The following is a 17921-nucleotide window of genomic DNA, read 5'->3' on the forward strand; positions in this document are numbered from 1 at the left end:
AATGAATGCTTCTGGCCTCTGTAAACTGAAGAATTTGAATGAAATCTTTTTTGGTTTCCTTCTGGCTATGGTTTGCTAGGTCATTCCACTCAGTTTAGAGTTTTATTGAGTCTTTTAGAATCTTGTGCCTGAAGTGTGTTCTTTAGTGTACTGATGACATCTCCCAGCTTTGTATGAGTGTGGCATCCAATTCCTTACCAAAGTGGCTGTTGAAAGCGTTCTTGAGCATGTTGGCAAATCTTTGCTCATACACATTCTTTTGATATTATTGGTGTGTGTATTCTGTCCCTTGCCATTTTGTTTTAGTAATTTGTGGTTTAAGACATCAGTTCCACTTTTGAAAGTCATCTGTGCTGTGTTCGTTATACTTGTCGCTTCCTGTACTTTCTGACTTCGACTTGAACTTTTATGCGAACTATAGACATGGTGTGGAATTTGTGAGTTAACAGAAGCCATTCGTGATAAGTGAGCTCTAGTCTTAACAGATCCTCCCTCCCCCCCTTGCACATTTTCTCCTGGACAGTGGCATACCTTCCAAGTCCCTGTAAGAGGTTTGCATATTGTGCTTGTACATGTCAGGAACCACACTTAGATGGCATAAGAGAAGATCTTCCATTTGCTCATACCTTTGTGTTCTTTTTTTTTTTGATCTTTTTGAAACAGGGTCTCACTGTGTAGTTCAGGCTGGCCTTGAACTCACTTTGTAGCCCAGGCTGGTCTTGACCTCACAGTGATTCCCCTGTCTCATCCTCCTGAGTGCTGGGATTACAGGCGTGCTCCACGAGGCCTGGCTCTTTTCTGTTCTTAATGCGCTGCTCTGGGCGCTTAATGAGCTTAATGAGCTGCTTCTTTCATAGCATCTAGATTAGTTTTCACAGAATGATGTAATCTAATATAGCTGGCATCTCTTTGTTATCCTTGATATCACATCTTTTTTACTAACTTTTGAAAGAAATTTGAACTGTAATTAGTATCGTACAACTTACTCATTAGAGGTTATATATAGTTCAGTAGTTTTTAGTGTATCCACAGGACTCCAACCATAACCATAATGAAAATTTAGAATATGTTCATGAATGCTAAAAGAAACCCCTATCCAGTCTCTCCATTTTTTCTGTTTCCCATCCCTAAGAATATAGTAATCTGCATTTTGTCTTCATCTGTTCTGGAAGTTTTACATCATTGTACTCCTTTTTTTTTTGGTGGAACCGGGGATTGCCAGGTCCTTGGGCTTGCCAGGCAAGCGCTTATTGTACTGAGCCATCTCCCTGGCCCCTATTGTAATCCTTTACTTAGCGGTCTTTTGTGATTGTTTCACTTATCATTTACCATTTTTTCAAGGTTTATCCATGTTGTAGCATGTAATAATACTTTTTTGTTTTATTGCTGAGTAATCTACCATATGAGTATACCATATTTATCTGCCCATCAGTTGAAAGATATTTGGGTTGCTTCTTTTTGGCTATTTTGAATAAGGCTACTACAATACAAGTTGTTGTATGGATGTATTGTTCCCATTTCTTCTGAGTGTATATCTAGGTAACGCTATCTTTAAGTCTTTTAGAAACTATTGAAGCATTTTGCAAAGCGGCTACACCATTTTACATTCTCACTTTGCAATGTATCTTTTTGAGATCTCCTCAAAACCCAGTAATCCTTGCTACTGTCTTTTTGTTGATACCATCTCTGTGATTGTGAAGGGATAGCTCATGTTTTTTATTTAAATTTCCCTGATGACTCATGATATTGGACATCTTTTTGTGTGCTTATTATTTGCTTATCAGTGTTGGAGAAAAGTCTGTTAAAAATCCTTTGCCCATTATTAAAATTGGGCCTTTTTATTTTTTAATCTTTTTAATTTATTTATTTGGTATAGGCTCTCACTATGCAGCTCAGAGTCTAGTGATCCTCCTTTCTCAGCCTCCCCAGTACTGGGATTACAGGCTTGTGCCTCCATGCCCGGTTTCTGTGGCTGACTCAGTATGGCGCAAGCCAGCACAGCATACAGTACTGGGGACTGAACCTGAGTTGTTGTGCTTGCCAGGGAGGCGCTTAGACTGCTGAGCTATCTTCCCCTGCCCCCAAATTGGTCTTTTCTTTCTTACTGGGTTCATTAACCTTTTAATGTTCAATTTGATTTGTTTATAATACAAAACATTTTTTCCTTTTTCTTCCATCTTAGTCAGAATGTGTATTGTGTAATAAGCAAGAGGGTTAAAAGACTTCTCTAGGCATTTTTCATTCTCCTAAAAACTTTCGCTGACAGCACGTAGTTGTAGGTTGCTTTAGATTAGAGCATGTGTACCTGCTGGTTATTGGAACAATCTCTTGTGATTCATAGTGATTCAGAAATGACCTGAGCTGTCCCTACAAACCAGAAGGTGTGTATGGTGGCTAGGGTAGAGTGCCAGCTTGAGTGGCTTTGGGATGGAGCACACATCTAGGTGTCTGAGTCACGCAAGTGCGGCTTCAGGTCTGTATCTGGCACCTGTCCCTTCTCTGGCTGTTTCTCTGCTGTTAGCTGGGCAGTTTTGCTCTGCTGTGCCCTTCTGCCGTGATGTCCCTGCCTTGGAGCTGGCTGACCATGGCCTAAGAACCCTGAAGCCATGAGCCAAGTTAAACCTTTGCTTTAAATTGGGGATGTGAGGTATTGTGAATGACAAGAAATTTGACTAATACAAGGTGAAATACCTACTTTAGACTTTAATCCAAGCTTCTAATTTTACTGGTGAGGAAAAAAAATTATGGAGAAGTTGGTTCTTGTCGGAGCTCAGGAGGTAGACCTGGACTATGAATTAATTGGCAGGTGGGCTGGGGAGATAGCTCAGTAGAATAAGTGCTTGCCTGGCAAGTGCAGGGTCCTGAGTTCAATCCCCGGTACCGTGAAAAAAAAAAAAAAAGGTCAGTTTACACCTAGGACATATTTGTTAGTTTCCCGTCAAATGACAGATGAGACTTAGGTGATGCCAAGGTAAGATAGAATACTTGGCTTCCAGCTTCGAGTGTGTCAACAGCAACTAAGGCAGTACAGTGTCATGAGCACTGTGAAATTGGCTCAAGGAGTGTGTGGTCCAGTGCTGTCAGTGCTGAGATGTTTCACCATACTTTCTTTAGCATATAAACAGATTGTGGAGTTGATTTTGTCTGGATCATTTAGGAAGAAATGTTAACAAAATGTTATCATTTAGATGCTGAGATTGCAGAAGAATCTGACTTCAGAATCTTTAGGGTTAATGAGACTGGAAAATTGTCTCATTAAATGAACTATTGTTATATGTTATTATCTTAGCTCTTAGTATCTTTTTTTTTTTTTTTTTTTTTTAAACAACCGGGGATTGAACTCAGGCCCTTGCGCTTGCCAGGCAAGTGCTTATTCTACTGAGCCATCTCCCCGGCCAGCTCTTAGTATCTTGGCAATGGTTTTTCACATTAAGTTCGTAAACTGCTTTTAATCAATACGCAGAGTCCAAAACTTGGTGTGGTGGGGCATGCCTGTAGTCCCAGCACTTGGGAGGCTGAGGCAGGAGCATAGCCATAAGTTTGAGGCAGTCTGGGTTACATAGGGAGTTCAAGACCATCCTGAACTATACTTTGAGACCTTGTCTCAAATGTATAGAGTCCACAAAAAAAATGTATATGCATTTCAGTTTGCCATATTAAGAAATATCTGGGAGCTAATGGCTACCACCTTGAGCACCTCTTGTAATTGTAGAGGCCAAAGCTAACATCTTAACTTCATAATATCACAGTAAACTTAGTATTAAAATATTCATGAAAGTTTTTCTTTTCCTGATATGTACATATTTTTTGGCAGACTCTGTATTTACATTGAAGCACATGTACACACATACATGTTGAGTTGTAATCTGACTAGATTGTCCAGGCTGGCCTGAAATTTGTGGGCTCAAGTGCTGCGCCTGCTTCTGCCTTTTGAGTAGCTGGGACTATGTCACTGGGCCTGGCTAACATATTTTAAAAGCAACTAGAAATGTTTCTTTGAAGTCTCTTATGTCAGTTATTTGCTTTATTACTTTTGATCATTTGCAATCATAGTATTTAACTGAGTTAGGTTGTATGATATACATTGTAGCAACGTGTTGAACATGCTTCTGTTTTGTGTTTTATACTTTTTTTGGCATTTGTACTTATGCTTTATGTTATTAGACATTAAAGCAAATATTTTACCACCTTTAAGACTTGCTGTTTTGCAAATGATGTACTCCAGTATCTGTTCTTTCTTAATTAGCAACAGGCCTTTTTGTGAAAATTACACTTTCCATACATGTTTTTTGAATCTTGACCTTGCTACTTCCTGGTGGCGAAGCCATGGACAAATTATTTAATTTCCCTTATGCACAGTTTCCTTATATGTACAGCCTGTATAGTAACACTTAATGTTTTGTGGTTATTGTAAAAATTAGAGATAATATGTTTACCCAACACAGCCTGCTACATAGATGCTTAGTTCTGACAGTATTAGTTAAATAATATTTTAGGTCATTTGTATGTAAGAGCTTTGAGAATAATTAATGGTTAATTGATTCTTCCTGGTATAGATTTCAGTCATTTATATTTTTACTTATTTAGGATGAACTAGGCCAAATTAAATGACTCTATTAATGTAAGAACTTAATGTTGGGGCCAGGGAGATGGCTCAGTGGAATAAGCGCTTCGCTGGCAAGTGCAAGGACCTGAGTTCAATCCCTGGTTCTAAAAAAAAAAAAAAAAAAAAAAGAACTTAATGTCAATATTCATTTTCAGTTACTAAACTTTCAGAGATGTGTCATTCTTTAAAGACTAGAGACTCTTATTTTTTAAAGACTGTCCTCATTTTTACCTCGAAATGAAGGGCTAGTCCCGTCTGAAATGAAGTGTTGAGGTTGTTCTTCTGCATAGGTGATTGTAGTGTTCATTATCTGAGGGCACTGGTGAGGCCTGACTTGTGCTGCTCCGGATGGTGCAGAAGTGCTGACAAATTGTGCACTAAGAACATTGGAAAGTGTTACTTTACATTTCACTCAAGCAGTTTCTTTTATTATTCATGAAGAATTCTTTAAGGACATTTTAATTGAAAAATTAATGCATGCATAGAGTAATCCTTTTAAGCAGTATAAAAAGGTAAAAATAAGATGCCAACTTTGAGGCATCCTTTCACTGATGAATTATGTGGCTTCTAGCACCATGCTCTGTACACATGTGGAGATGCATGGCTGTGCACCTCTTGGGGATGCCAGTCGTACGTAGTCAGGTATCTGCAGCATATATGTAATAGGTAGGTCTCTTTATTTTATGACTGGAAGTGTTAAAAAACTTGGCTGTTTCTTGTATTTTTCACTTAATATATTTTGGAGACTTTTCCATGTTGCTGTATTTGAATCTGTCTCATTTAAAAAATTGCCTTTATTTATTTATTTATTTATTTATTTTATTTTTTATTTTTTGGTACTGGGGATTGAACTCAGGACCTTGCTGCCTGCCAGGCAGGCGCTTAAGCCGCTGAGCTATCGCCCCAGCCCTACTATATTCTTTCTGTGGTATTTCATCATGAATTTCCTCCTCATGTTTGTTAACAGTGTTTCTGGTCTCTTGTTACTGCACACAGTACTGTGATAAATACCCAGGTACAGTTACTTTAGTGTCAGTTTTACAGTTTTTGGTTAGGCTTTTATCTTTTCTTTTTATAATTTAAAGGTTTCTTAATAAAAAAATTAGTCTTTTGTAATATGTTGTGCAGATTTTTTTTGTCTTTGAATTCTTTCTGTGAAGACTTCATTTTTGTCTGTTTATTAATTTCTATCTGGCTTTAATGGTTTTTGTGTTGACTAGCTTTAGTTCTTCTGAGATTCTGTTACTTTGAATTTTTTAATGGATTCAGCTATGCTGCTGATACTTTTTCATTCTCTGGTCATTTTGATTTTCTCAGTGTTTGGGAATATCCTCATTTAAACTTTTGCTTTCAGAATGCATCAGGAAACTGCTTAGTGGGTCCTGGGTGGTATAATGTAGATTTAGTAATGAGTATAGAAAATTTGCTCTTTAATTTTATCCATTCCCCGTAAGAGAGAAAAATGAAAAGTAACATTGATAAAATTTTTCAGAATTGCTAGATGTTATCTAAAAATTTAGTCATATAGCTCACAATTTTTAATTTTAGAGAAGTGTTTGTTTTTGTTTTATATAAGGAAACATTCTTTAAACTCTTTTCCTTGAGATTAGAGTCAGGAGTTGCATGTTCCCTGTCTTTGTAGATTGCTTCTCTCACTTCTGACCTTCTTGCCTAGATAGAGCAGTAAGCTTCTAGTTTCCAGTCTCCAGGGGAATAGTTGAATGTTACTGTGGGGTCTTCTTCACTCTTGGTTCTGGGGGACCTGTGGGGACCCAAGGATGGATGACCTACCATGGCATGAGAAGTCAGGTGAGGAGCGTGTCCAGGCTTCACAGAACCCTTCCTTCTTGAGGCAGGGAGGTAGCTTGGGTTTGTGTTTGGCAATAGCATACTAATGCACTGTGTGCTTTTATTTAAAATTTAGTTTTGCAGTTATTGCATGCCTTAGAACTTTTGGAAATCATTTAAAGAAACAGAAATTGATGACACATCTGGTACTGTACTTTAAATGCTTTATTCATCCAACAATTTTATAGTCTAATACTAATTATTTTTCTAATACAAGTAAAAAAAGAAATGTGAGTAGGAAAAACTATTCCTTCTCTGAATATATCCACTTTATTTTTCAGAGTTTGAAGCGTGAGTCTTCACCTTGTTCTTTCCAGCTTAGGTGTGAAAACATGACTAGTGTGACAATTGCTGTTAAAGATTGTATCACAGTTTGAGTTTAGCTTGGTGTTTTTTAGGAATAAATCTATGAATTTATGGAGTCATTATCCTGGAGGTTCACTTCTGTGTTCTCCCAGTTCGTTGTGTTGTATTTTGACACTTATTTTGTTAATGTTACCAAAGGTACACATAACTGTAAATGCTTGTCATACTTTATTGATCCCTGATAGGAACTCAGAGGCAGGTCATTTAGCTTTCCTGGCTCCAGGTGTTTTGTTTTGTTTTGTTTTCATCTGTGTATTTGGTACAGGGTCTGTCTGCATCTCGCGACTCATAGTGATCCTCCTGTTTTCCGCATCCCCAGCACTGGGATTACAGGCTTGTGCCACCAGGCCTGGACTCGATCGCCAGCTCAGTGGCATGTGGGACTAGCCCTGCACTTGCCAAAAGCAGGCTCTTGAGTCCACTCAGCTGTCTCACTGGCGCTCTGGCTCTAGGTTTTTATGTCAAATGGTACTGATAGTGCACTTCTATTCCTTCTGAGTATTCTTACTGTCTGACTCAATCGTAGGACTTGTGGGGAGAAAACGAAGAAAAAGACGGAGTCTCTGTGTCATCAGGAAGTGGCTATGTAAACTCAAGGTTTTGTAGTTCGCTTTTCAGATGTTATCGGAGCAGCAATCATATGCATTAATAACTTGATGAAAGAGCTCCTTGTGAGAGGATTGTATGTTAGATGTGTTGCTTTCACGCTGTTTCTGGTGTCATTTAGCAAAAGAGGTGACAGAGTTCTTGTTGGCCGATTATCTCTTGTTTGATTATATTCTTTGACTTTGGCAGGAAGCCATTTATACCAAAACATATAATTACTTCTTAGTCCCAAGTAAGTTTGAAACACAAAAGAATCATGCTAGCCTGAGGATATGGGTTGAAAAAGTCCTATTTATGGCTCTTCCTGAATCATTCATTCACTAACTATCCAACTTCTAAAATGAGCTGGAGGGAGCTTTTAAGTATGATAGACTTGCAGAGAGCAGAGCAGTTCCACTGAAAATGAACGACTGGATGAAGAAAGAATGGTGTTCTGGCTTAGAGGTCCCGTCTGTGCATCACAGTGTAGGACATTAAGTATGCACCGGGCAGGGCTGTGGCGGGGTCAGCTCTGCCCTGTTCCGAAGTCCGCGTGAAGCAGTGATGCCGCCGCCGAGGTTGCCGAGTACTGCCTGGGAAGACGGGTGCTTATGTAACTGACCTTATAATTTTCTGAACTTCCTGGCACTCATCTCTGGGAGGAAACGGGAGTTTCATAACTGGTGATATTTAACGACTTACACCATTGGGAGAGGCACTTCTTTGTATTCTGCAATCCTGATAGGATTTGCTTCTGTAGCTAGCTATAGCTGTTAACTAGTAATAACAAAACTAATCATTTTGTCAAAAGATTCAGAACCTGAGCTTTTATTGATCGTTACTTGAAGCTGATGGAATCATATTAAATCATGGCTGTGTGGTGATGTTTTTGTGTGAAACCATGTTTAGTTCTTAAGGCCAGAGGTTGCATTTTATTCATTGTTGTAGTTCCAGCCTTTCACAGATTCTTGGACTTATTTTTGAGATATTTTATAAATGTATTTGAAATAAATGGGTTCAAGTGTTTAATTTCTTGGTGAACTAAATTGCAATAAAGAGAGTTTAGAAAATTTAGAGTAGGAGATGGTTCGCATGCTTCCTAGGCCGTCTGTCACTAATATCAGTTGTTTCTACGTAGCACTTGATTTTTGAGGGGGAGGGCAGCTTGTGCAAAGTTAAAAAAAACTCAGATTATTCAGTACCCCTCTACTTAGTGGAGTCATTTCACACAAATTGACATTCTTATTGTTTAATAAAGATAGATGCAGCTGTTGCTTATTCTAGTAGCAGTGCGATTGTAACAACTGATAGCTGTTTCTGCCTTGCTCCCCACAGTCTAGTTTTTATGTATCAACCCAAGACATCTGTTTAAAATGCAAGTAAGAGCATGTCACTTGTCTGTCCAAGACCTTCCATCGCTGGCCCTCACGTGACCCGTGCGTGGGCCGTGTTCCCGCCCCTGTGGCCTTTTGCCCTGGGCCCTGGCCGGTGTCGCCCCCACTTCGCAGCCTCCTTACTCTGTGCTCGCCTTTGCACCTGTGCATGTGCTCCTTCATTGTGGGCTGCTGGTCAGAAGCTCCTGCATGGCTGTCTGCTCTCACTGTATTTTCTTGACTGAAATGTTACTTTCTGTGGTTTAACAGACCCCCTTCCTGCTCCACCCCAGCTCCTACTACTCTTAGGCATCTGACATCTTTTGATTTTTAAAATTTCTCTCTCCTGAATACGTAAGCTCCATGCAGGCAGGACTTTTTTCTGCTTTGTTTACTGCTTTGTCTTCTAATATGGCTCCTGGCACAGTATGTTGTCAATAAATATTTGTTGAGCAAATGAATTAATGCAGCAGACAGTATATACATGGTAAAACATGGCATTCCAGGGAAACCCAGTATTTTATTTTAAATTTAAAAAAGAATATAGCATAGTAAAAATGTTCGTATTGTTTGTCAAAAACTACACACCATTTGCTCATATAGTGCTACCAAATTACTAGTATTTAAGTCAAAAGGAGAATAGGACTTTGTCTTGTCCTCTACTTTTTAGGGGTGGAATTTGATCCATCATAAAGCCACTTGGACTAAAGTGAGTTTCCATGACAGACACTATAGGAGCATTTAGAAGTTTGGATTCAGGGATGTGAGTGCAGCATGCCACAGCGCCCTGCCCCACCCCCCAGGGCTGAGATGGCGATTGAGACTGGGCGTGGTGGCGCCTGCACCCGCCCATAATCCCAGCGCTTGGGAGGCTGAAAACAGGAGACTCACTGAGTTGGATCTACATAGTGTGACCCTGTAGACCCTGTCTTAAATACAGAAAAAAAAAGTTTGGATTGAAGTGTGTAGAGTTCATTTTATAGATGAAATGTATTTTGACAATTAACTAATAAAACAAATTAGAAAAAAAATATCAGACGTAAAAATCCCGGTAAGAAATAGGTCAGTGGGAAAATTCTTGACTTGGGTGTTTAGAGTATGATGTTTGTTTTGGTTTAAAAATTATGAATTCAATGCAAGTATCATAGATGTTCCAAAACCTTGTAGAAGTTAGGTTACCCTTCACCACAGCCTGATGGTGGCCTTCAGGGGTCTGCAGTGTCTGTCACTGTGTGCTCCCCCTCCCCCCACCAGCACCACACCGGCCTGCCTTCTCGGGGCGCCGGCCTGCTGCTTCTGCAGGGTCTCTCACAGCCTGGCTTCTGCCGGCGCACTGTGTTCCCGACACCCAGAGTGGCTCCTGACTCCGGAAGGGCCGACCACGCCTCCTCTCTACTTTGGGAAGCCGCCTTCGGCGTCTCTGTGCACCCTTCTTCTGTTCCCATTTATCTGCTTTACTTTTTAAAAAAGATGTATTAAGTGCGTTTTCTAAAATATCAGGTATGTTTTTATTATCTGTCTTCCTGCTGAATATGTCAAAAGTAGGACATTTTTAGTACTTGGCACAGGAGAGACTATGAATAAGTATTTGTAGAGTAAATGGATGAACTATGACATTGTTAGTCTTTATAAATTCACCAGATTCACAGTTAATGTTTATTACCATGATAACTTGTAGAATTATGTAATTAGCATCTTTGAAAGATATCACTTGAATGCTTTTCTAATTATATGTGGAGGTTAAAAGTGAGTAGTCATAGAAGATTGGTGATTATTTTGTTCAACTTAATTTATTTTACCTATTGTGTCTAGAAACTTTGTTTTGTTTTGTATTGTGATAATTTTTAAGCGTACAGTTCAGTAACGTTAAGTGTACTCACATTGGAAAGCAGATCTCTAGAACTTTGCATCTTGTGAACTTGAAACTTTGTATCATTAAATAACTCCTTTCCCTTCTCTCTCTAGCTAATAGCAACTACTATTTTGTGCCTCTATGAATTTTACTATGTTATGTACCTCCTTTAAGTGGACTCCTGCAGTATTTATCTTTTTGTGACTGGCTTATTTCATTTAGCATGATGTCCTCAAGGTTCATCCATGTTGTAGCGTGTGCTGTAAGTCTCCTTCCTTTTAAGGCCGACTGATATGCCATTGTGTATAAGTGTCCATCTTTTATCTGTTCATCCTTTAATAGACATGTGGCTGGTGTTAAGAGTACTGTTTTGATCACCAGCGGGTACATATCTCTGTTGGAGATTATAAGCATATTTTTTGAGATAGCTTAAAGGAATGAACATATAAAGTCAGTTCTGTTTTCAGTATATGCCTCTGTTTTAATTTCCAAGGATCTTAATTTTACTTAACAGAATATTTTTCAAAAAATAATTTGTTCTCATGAAGTGTCTATTTTGGTGTAACCACCAGAAATGTATTTGCTTTTTAAACATGGCACCACCCTGGAAGTCTCTATCAAGCTCCTTGAAAGAATGAGCTGTTACCATTGTTGTACCTCCAGATTGCTGCTATCTAGAACTGTGAGTGGCCTAAGTGGTAGAATGAAATCAGTATAGTGTTGTATTATGAAAGTGAAAGGAAGAAAACGTTTCAAGACAGAATAAGCAGCAGTGTTGAGTGCTGCTGAGCAGGTAAATGAGAGGTGATTGAAAATGTTAGCTGGGCTTTGTGCTGTGGAGGTCACTGCTGATCTTAGCAAGAGCTGTTGAGGGAAGTTGTGAGGGTGGAGTCCAGGAGGAGTAAGCTGAGTGAGAAGAGAGGAGGTGTTGGTAAGTACAGGTGGCTATTGAAATATTTGACACTGAAAGGAGAAGAAAGGACGCTAGTAGAGGGGAGTTTAAAAACTTTATTTTTGAATAGGAAAGCCATGAGGCTATTGGAAAGCTGCTTGGGAGGTTGCAGTGTGGGGAAACGCTTGAGCACGTGACAGATGATCGATTAATAGTAAGACGAGAAGATTGGAGGGGACAGAGGATAAGGTGAGCGTGAAGGACTTGATGTGTGATAGGAGGACGGCTTCTTTACATTGTGACAGGAGCCAAGGAAGCTGGATTGGACCCTCAGTTGGCTTGAAGTGGGTGCGTGCAGGTGGTTTGTAGATTGGTTTTGAAAAGGTAAGAGGATTTCCTTTTGAAACTAATGTGTTTTTTTTTTTTTTATTTCTTTCTAAACTAGTTTGTCATCTGAGGAGACTTAGGACTTAGGAGGCGAATTATAGTCTTGAGGAAAATAAACAATTCAACATATGTGTTACAGGGAATGAGGCAGAACTTCAAAAGGAGTGGTGGTAGGGTGATCTATATAGTTAAGCATAAAGCTGTTTGGTTGTGGAAATTTATTGAATTCCTACAAAGTATAATGTATTGTGGTTAAGACAGTTCTTGCATCCAGAGAGCTTCTAAACTTTTAGGGAGCTTTCTTATGTGCCATGAGAATTATGAAAAATACTTCAGAAGTGATAGCTGATTGAAGACTAGACCTTTGACTAGGAGAAGGATTTCATTAACTATACGTGGAGGGCGCGCGAGAAAAGGCTACCGTGAGAAGTAGCAATGAGCTGCTGTTGCCAAAACGCTGAGTTCAGCCTGTCCTGAGTTACTCTTGAGTCAGTGTGTTTCTATACAGTGTACAGCGTATGAGAGAAGTTTGTAACTTGAAAGAAAACGGCGTGCAAATATACACCCCCTAAAGGAACTTACAGGCATACCTACTTAGGAAGATTTATGAGTAGTCACTTGAGTATAATGAGTTTCCTATGGCATCGTAACTTCCCAAATGAGTGTGATGAATTCATAGAGCTCATTAAGTCTGTTAAGTGTCATTGTTGTGATTCAGTCAAGCTTTTTTTTCTCTTTTCAGCAGATTAAAAATATTCCAAATTTGAATCCAGGACTTGAAAAAATGCCAGTTGTCTAAATACAGTACCGTATTGTGATAAATATAGCTATTGAAATTTTAAAATCTATTCACAAAAGTTTATTTTAATATTCATAGCAGAACTTTTTTTGGAATGTTATCTGAAAAACAGGACCGTTTTATCATTAGAGCTGACTATTAATTAGGGTATTGTTTCAGATATAAAAGTTGATCTGCCACTGAAATTCTATTTGAATATGTATAGTTCCAAGCTTGCTTTGTGTATTTAATAACTTTAGTACCATAATTATTCTGTTTACAATTAAATTTTGGTGAATATGCTAATATGGGATATACTAGCGAGTGATTTCAGCAAAGGGCAGTATTGATTTGCATTTTGATGCGTTTTTCAGTTGCATCTGCATTTCATTTAGTATCAGAGGGAAAGAAGTAGTCAGATTATGTAATGTATTATGATAAACTTTATTCTTTTCTCTGAATCCCTTTTTGTTGCATTGACTACTATAATAGTAGATTTGAGCCAAGTGCCTGAAATTGTGCAGAAAGATTTACTTTGGTTACGGGTTGTACCCTTTCAGTGTATTCTTTAATAGAAACCGTAACACAGACACTGGTTTCATTATTAAAAGGAACTTGTATTGTACTGGGGTGATTGTTTGATTCAAATGAATTTTAAGTTCTTTAGAACACTCAATAACCAACTAAGGCAAGTACTTGTGGTTATTTTTGTGAGCAGATACTTATGGTTTTAAATAATTCCTCTTTCTTTGCAGAAATTGCCTGAAAAGCAACAAGGAGATTAAGAAGCACAGATTTCATGTTGGGGGACTTCCTGTAACCTTTGCCGAGGTAATAAGAGAGGCCTTGAGGACAGTGGAGGTCACATGGGGATGGGAAGTGCTGCCAGGGAGCCTTGGGTCTAGACATGCATCTCAGAAAAAGTTGGTAGAAGTATCCCCCTAAGCAAGTGGGGCACCCCTGGAATGTCACAGGGCTGAGGCTTTGTTTGGAAGAAGGAATGGGTGTCAGCAGAAAGGCGCTTTAGGGAACTTTATGATATTATGAAAATGTTCTATATCATTGTTGCATAAGGATTATGCATTCATAAAAATTTATCAGTCTATACAGATGTGTGTGATTATCAGTTTATCATTTCTCAACTCTAAATTTACCCTTCTTCGTTGGTAATGTTTGAACTAGGCCTGTAAACATTTTTGTCTTTGTAGAATAATGTATGATTGTGCCAGGGGAAGGCAAAAGGGTTCATACTGGATATAGCAGGGGAAGGGGCTTTTTTGCTGTTGCAGTATCTTGCTTCTTTTTCTCTTCCCTTAAGGTGTGCTGGTAGCTGTACTCACTCTCCTGTGAGTTTCATTAGCTCTGTAATAGGCAGCTTCTTGCTGCCACTGTACTGTGGGGGGTAGGCTACAGTGGACTGGCTCTAGCTCGATCCCTTGCCCGCCCTCCAGAGAACTCTGCCACCCAGACGGCTGTGCTGCAGCCTGCCAGTGAAGTGGTCCTTTCTTGGCTATTGTGCCTCAGCCTGGGAGATACTAACTGTTCTCTGCATCTGCTAGCCCTATGTTGGTTTCATTAGGTGCATCCATTTTCATTTGTCGTAGGTACAAGAAGTAGAATTGCTGGACTGGTTAGCATTAATGTCAAGCCGACTTGGGGCTGGTGAGATGGCTCAGTGGTCTAAAGCACCTACTTAGAACAAGCTTAGCAAAGCACAGGGACCGCCGTTCAATCCCCCAGCACCACGTGCCAGCCCGCCCCGCCCCCTGGTGGACTGAGCTGGCCACACACACACACACACACACACACACACACACACACAAATATAAATAAAATTTAAAAAAAAAAATGTCAATCCGACTGGTGGGAATAGTTGGCATGGTGTACAGTGTCTGAGAGTTCCAGTTCTGCCTTCTTACCAACACTTGGTATTATTGGACTTTGACAATAGAAGTCTTTAAAGCCTTTAAGGAACAGTCACTCTTCTGATGCTTTAATGTGTTAGGTTATGGTAAAAGAGATGCTTCTTAGGTGTTTTTTTTTTGGGAGTGGGAATGAATGCGTATTGGTATCATAAATATAATAGAAGCAATTTAATCTACAGACCAATTTTACAAATACCAGTTTTGTTTCAAAATAATAGCAAGTGGAATCTATCACCAGGTATAACCATTTTCTAGGCCTCTGTCATGTAGAGCTGACCTGTGTCAGTGTGCGGTATACCAGCTACCTTTCCTTCACTCTTCTGTGCCCCTCAGTACCTTGAGAAGTTCCCTTGTCAGTGTGTGGTTGGTTCCTCCACTGAGCAGAAGCTCTCCCTGTGCTTTGGAGCGGCCATGCAAAGCCACCTACCATGGCGGGGCTCTCACAGGGAGGCCACTTACATCCTTTTTCAGTAGGACCCCCGCTTGGCGGGAGTTTTGCATCAGCATGTTTGACAGGAATGTACTCTGTCATAGGGGCCTCTGTCAGAGCTGTGTTTCAGTGGCTTCTTAACATTCATGTGGAGCAGAGCTAGGTGTGAGGGAGCTTTAACCTAAGGCAGAGTTAGTTTTGAGTATAAAACCATTTTTCCACTTTTTAAAATTTGATTTTGCAAAGACATTGGTAGTCTAAGACCTCCATGTGACCACTTCGTATGAATACTTTCGGTTCACTTGGGTCGGCTATGTTATGGTTAAGTTCCTTGCATGCCAATTTGCCATTATGCATATGAGCGACGGGGAAGGAAAAGCAGCAAAGCTGGATAACCGCCTCTAAAAGCGGACCTCTCCCCTGTGCTTTATACCAAAATAAAGGCCAGCAGATCAGAATGTTAAAGTAAAAGATGAGCCATAAAATAACCAGAGGAAAACTTGGAGATACTAAAAAAATTTTTTTTTCGACTTGGAGGTATTTCTAAAGGTGACATGAAATTCAAAAGCTATAAAAGTAAACACAAAAAGTAAAGACGAATTGGGGCTACTACTTATAAAAAGCTCATTTCTTTAATACATACTATGTAAGAATTATCTATAAAAAGCAAAAGTAATAATCTAAAACGGTTACTAATAGTTTGCAGCATATGAACTAGGTTTTGCTTAGGAGTTCTTTTCTTTTTGCAGAGGTAGGGAGGAGGCCAGGGTGTTGAATGTGAAGATTTCTTCCAGTTTTGATCCGTTGGTCATTGTCAATTTTAGTAGGAATTTTTTTTAATGTTTAAAAAGATAAAATATTACCCATTCCAGCAAAATATGTCAAGCAAAATAGCCGTAATGAATCAGATGGCACTCTCCTGAGCACCATCTCAGCTGAGAAGCAGAACTCTGCCGACCACATGGCCCATCCCAATCGCAGCTTTCGTCCACTTCCCCAAAGAAATGTCTTTGATGGTAAATACTTCCTTGTTTTTCTCTCAGGTGTCTGCCTGTAGCACTGTGGTTTCTGTTCTGTTTTCGAGAAGTTTTATAGAGTCTAGTGTTCTTCACATTACTTCTCTTTTCCCCTTTATTTTTGGAAGAACTGGAATTATATGTGGTACAGGGCTTCACGCAGCTGGAGTTACTGATTGGATTCCTGTGCTCTGTCCTTCCCCCCACCTCTTGTGAGTTTTTTTGGCATCCTAACTTTGGGGGTGATGGTGATGTTCTTTTATCAGGAAACAAATGGATATCACTGGTATATTGATGTCAGTAGCTACCAGTGCTTAATGCTCGGGCCCGTTAATTCATTAGGAGATGGGATTGGTGATGATGGTAATAATCTGTCCTCATTGCTTCATTTATTGCTTAAATTCTTTTGTAAGAGAAATTTTTCTTCTGTTTGGCTCCCCATTGGTACATTTCATTTAGGAAATAAAGCACAGTTGAGGCTTTCCCTTTGTTTAGCACTTCTTGTAATGAAGTGGTTTCCTCTTGGCCACTCAATGCTTATTCACTTATGAACACTTAGCTTTGCTCACTTTATGTGTTTTAATGCATTGTGGTTTGACTTTATTGACTCAAATTTTCCCATCTTTCCCATGTTGAGGCTGCTCCTTAGACCTGTATGGGATAAACCGTTGTAAACTTCAATAGCTTTCTCACTGCTTAGTATCACAAATGTTCCAAGCTTGTTGTAGAGATTCCAGCTCCAGTCCTGGAATCAGTCATTTCTTCGAGGGACCTGGCTTTATTGATGGAAGCGATATTTCAAGATAAAGCTCATATGCTAGGGATGCTTGTTATTATGCTGGCTATTGTTTTTAAACTTTTTTTGAGTAGAACTAGGAAGAAATAATGATATATTGTGTGTGTGTGTGTGTGTGTGTGTGTGTGTTATGACGTTGTAGAAAGGATAAACTACTTTATGGGTTAAATACATTTGCAACTATGGCGTTGTCTGCTGTGCCACTGTCTCTTGTCGCACCTTTTTCCATGTTGAGTTGTGCTCAGGACTCAGTCAGTATGAGATGCTAAGAATGCCGTCTAATTCCAGCGTTGGTAGAGAAATTCAAGTGCTCCAGCGAAGGTCTGATATTGCAGATAGTGCTTAGCCCGTGTGTAATCTTCATTTCTATAGATGCACACCTACGATAATTTAGACTTATAAACTAGGCACAGTATGAAATTAGCAGCAATAATAAAACAATTTTAACAATATGCTATAACGTTGTTATGCTATAATATAATAGTTTTTAGTGAATTTCTGTGTCTCAGAATAATTTAGTGCAATATTCTCACCCTTCTGTGTTTCTCCCCGAGGAGATGGGATGGGAGGGTTTGGCTGCTGGAATGCAAGCCTTACGATGCTTTTAATGACCAAGATGGCTGCGGTGACCTGTGGCATTAATGTGCTGTGTATATGACCTGGGCAAAGGGATGAGGCACATTCAGGCTAAAATTATAGGCATTTTATTTCTGAAATTTTTCATTGGATGTTTTCAGACCTTGTTTGACCTTAGGTAGCTGAAAGGATCAGTGAAGGACTGCTATGCTCATTTCCACCACTCACATGGACCCACAGGAGCCTGAGTTAGCAAAAGCGGGGTCCATGTAGTGTGATTGTGAAAAGAGGCTGTTTTTGCATGTGTTCTTCCATTTTTTTTATGGTTATGTTTATGTTTTCAGAACGTAAACATAAAAAAATCTTCTATATTGTTTTCTTTAGAACCTTTTCCTAGCCTGACTTCTACAAGTAAATATATATGTACTGCACAGGGATCTCAGTCTTTCTGTAGTCATTTTGGATAAATGGGCCCTTTTCTCCAGTAGATT

The 17921-nt window shown here is 39.4% G+C and overlaps 1 long non-coding RNA gene across 1 annotated transcript in view; it reads left to right on the top strand.

Annotated features, from left to right (window-relative positions):
• LOC111817788 overlaps positions 1 to 17921 on the top strand; it is a 42526-nt gene that overhangs the window by 14054 nt on the left and 10551 nt on the right. Inside the window, exon 2 of the long non-coding RNA XR_002821904.1 lies at positions 13443 to 13518. This is a non-coding gene — a long non-coding RNA (uncharacterized LOC111817788). The remainder of the gene's footprint in view (positions 1 to 13442; positions 13519 to 17921) is intronic.

This window comes from Octodon degus, unplaced genomic scaffold (genome assembly GCF_000260255.1).
Source record: "Octodon degus isolate 3935 unplaced genomic scaffold, OctDeg1.0 scaffold00070, whole genome shotgun sequence".
Lineage (NCBI taxonomy): Eukaryota > Metazoa > Chordata > Mammalia > Rodentia > Octodontidae > Octodon > Octodon degus.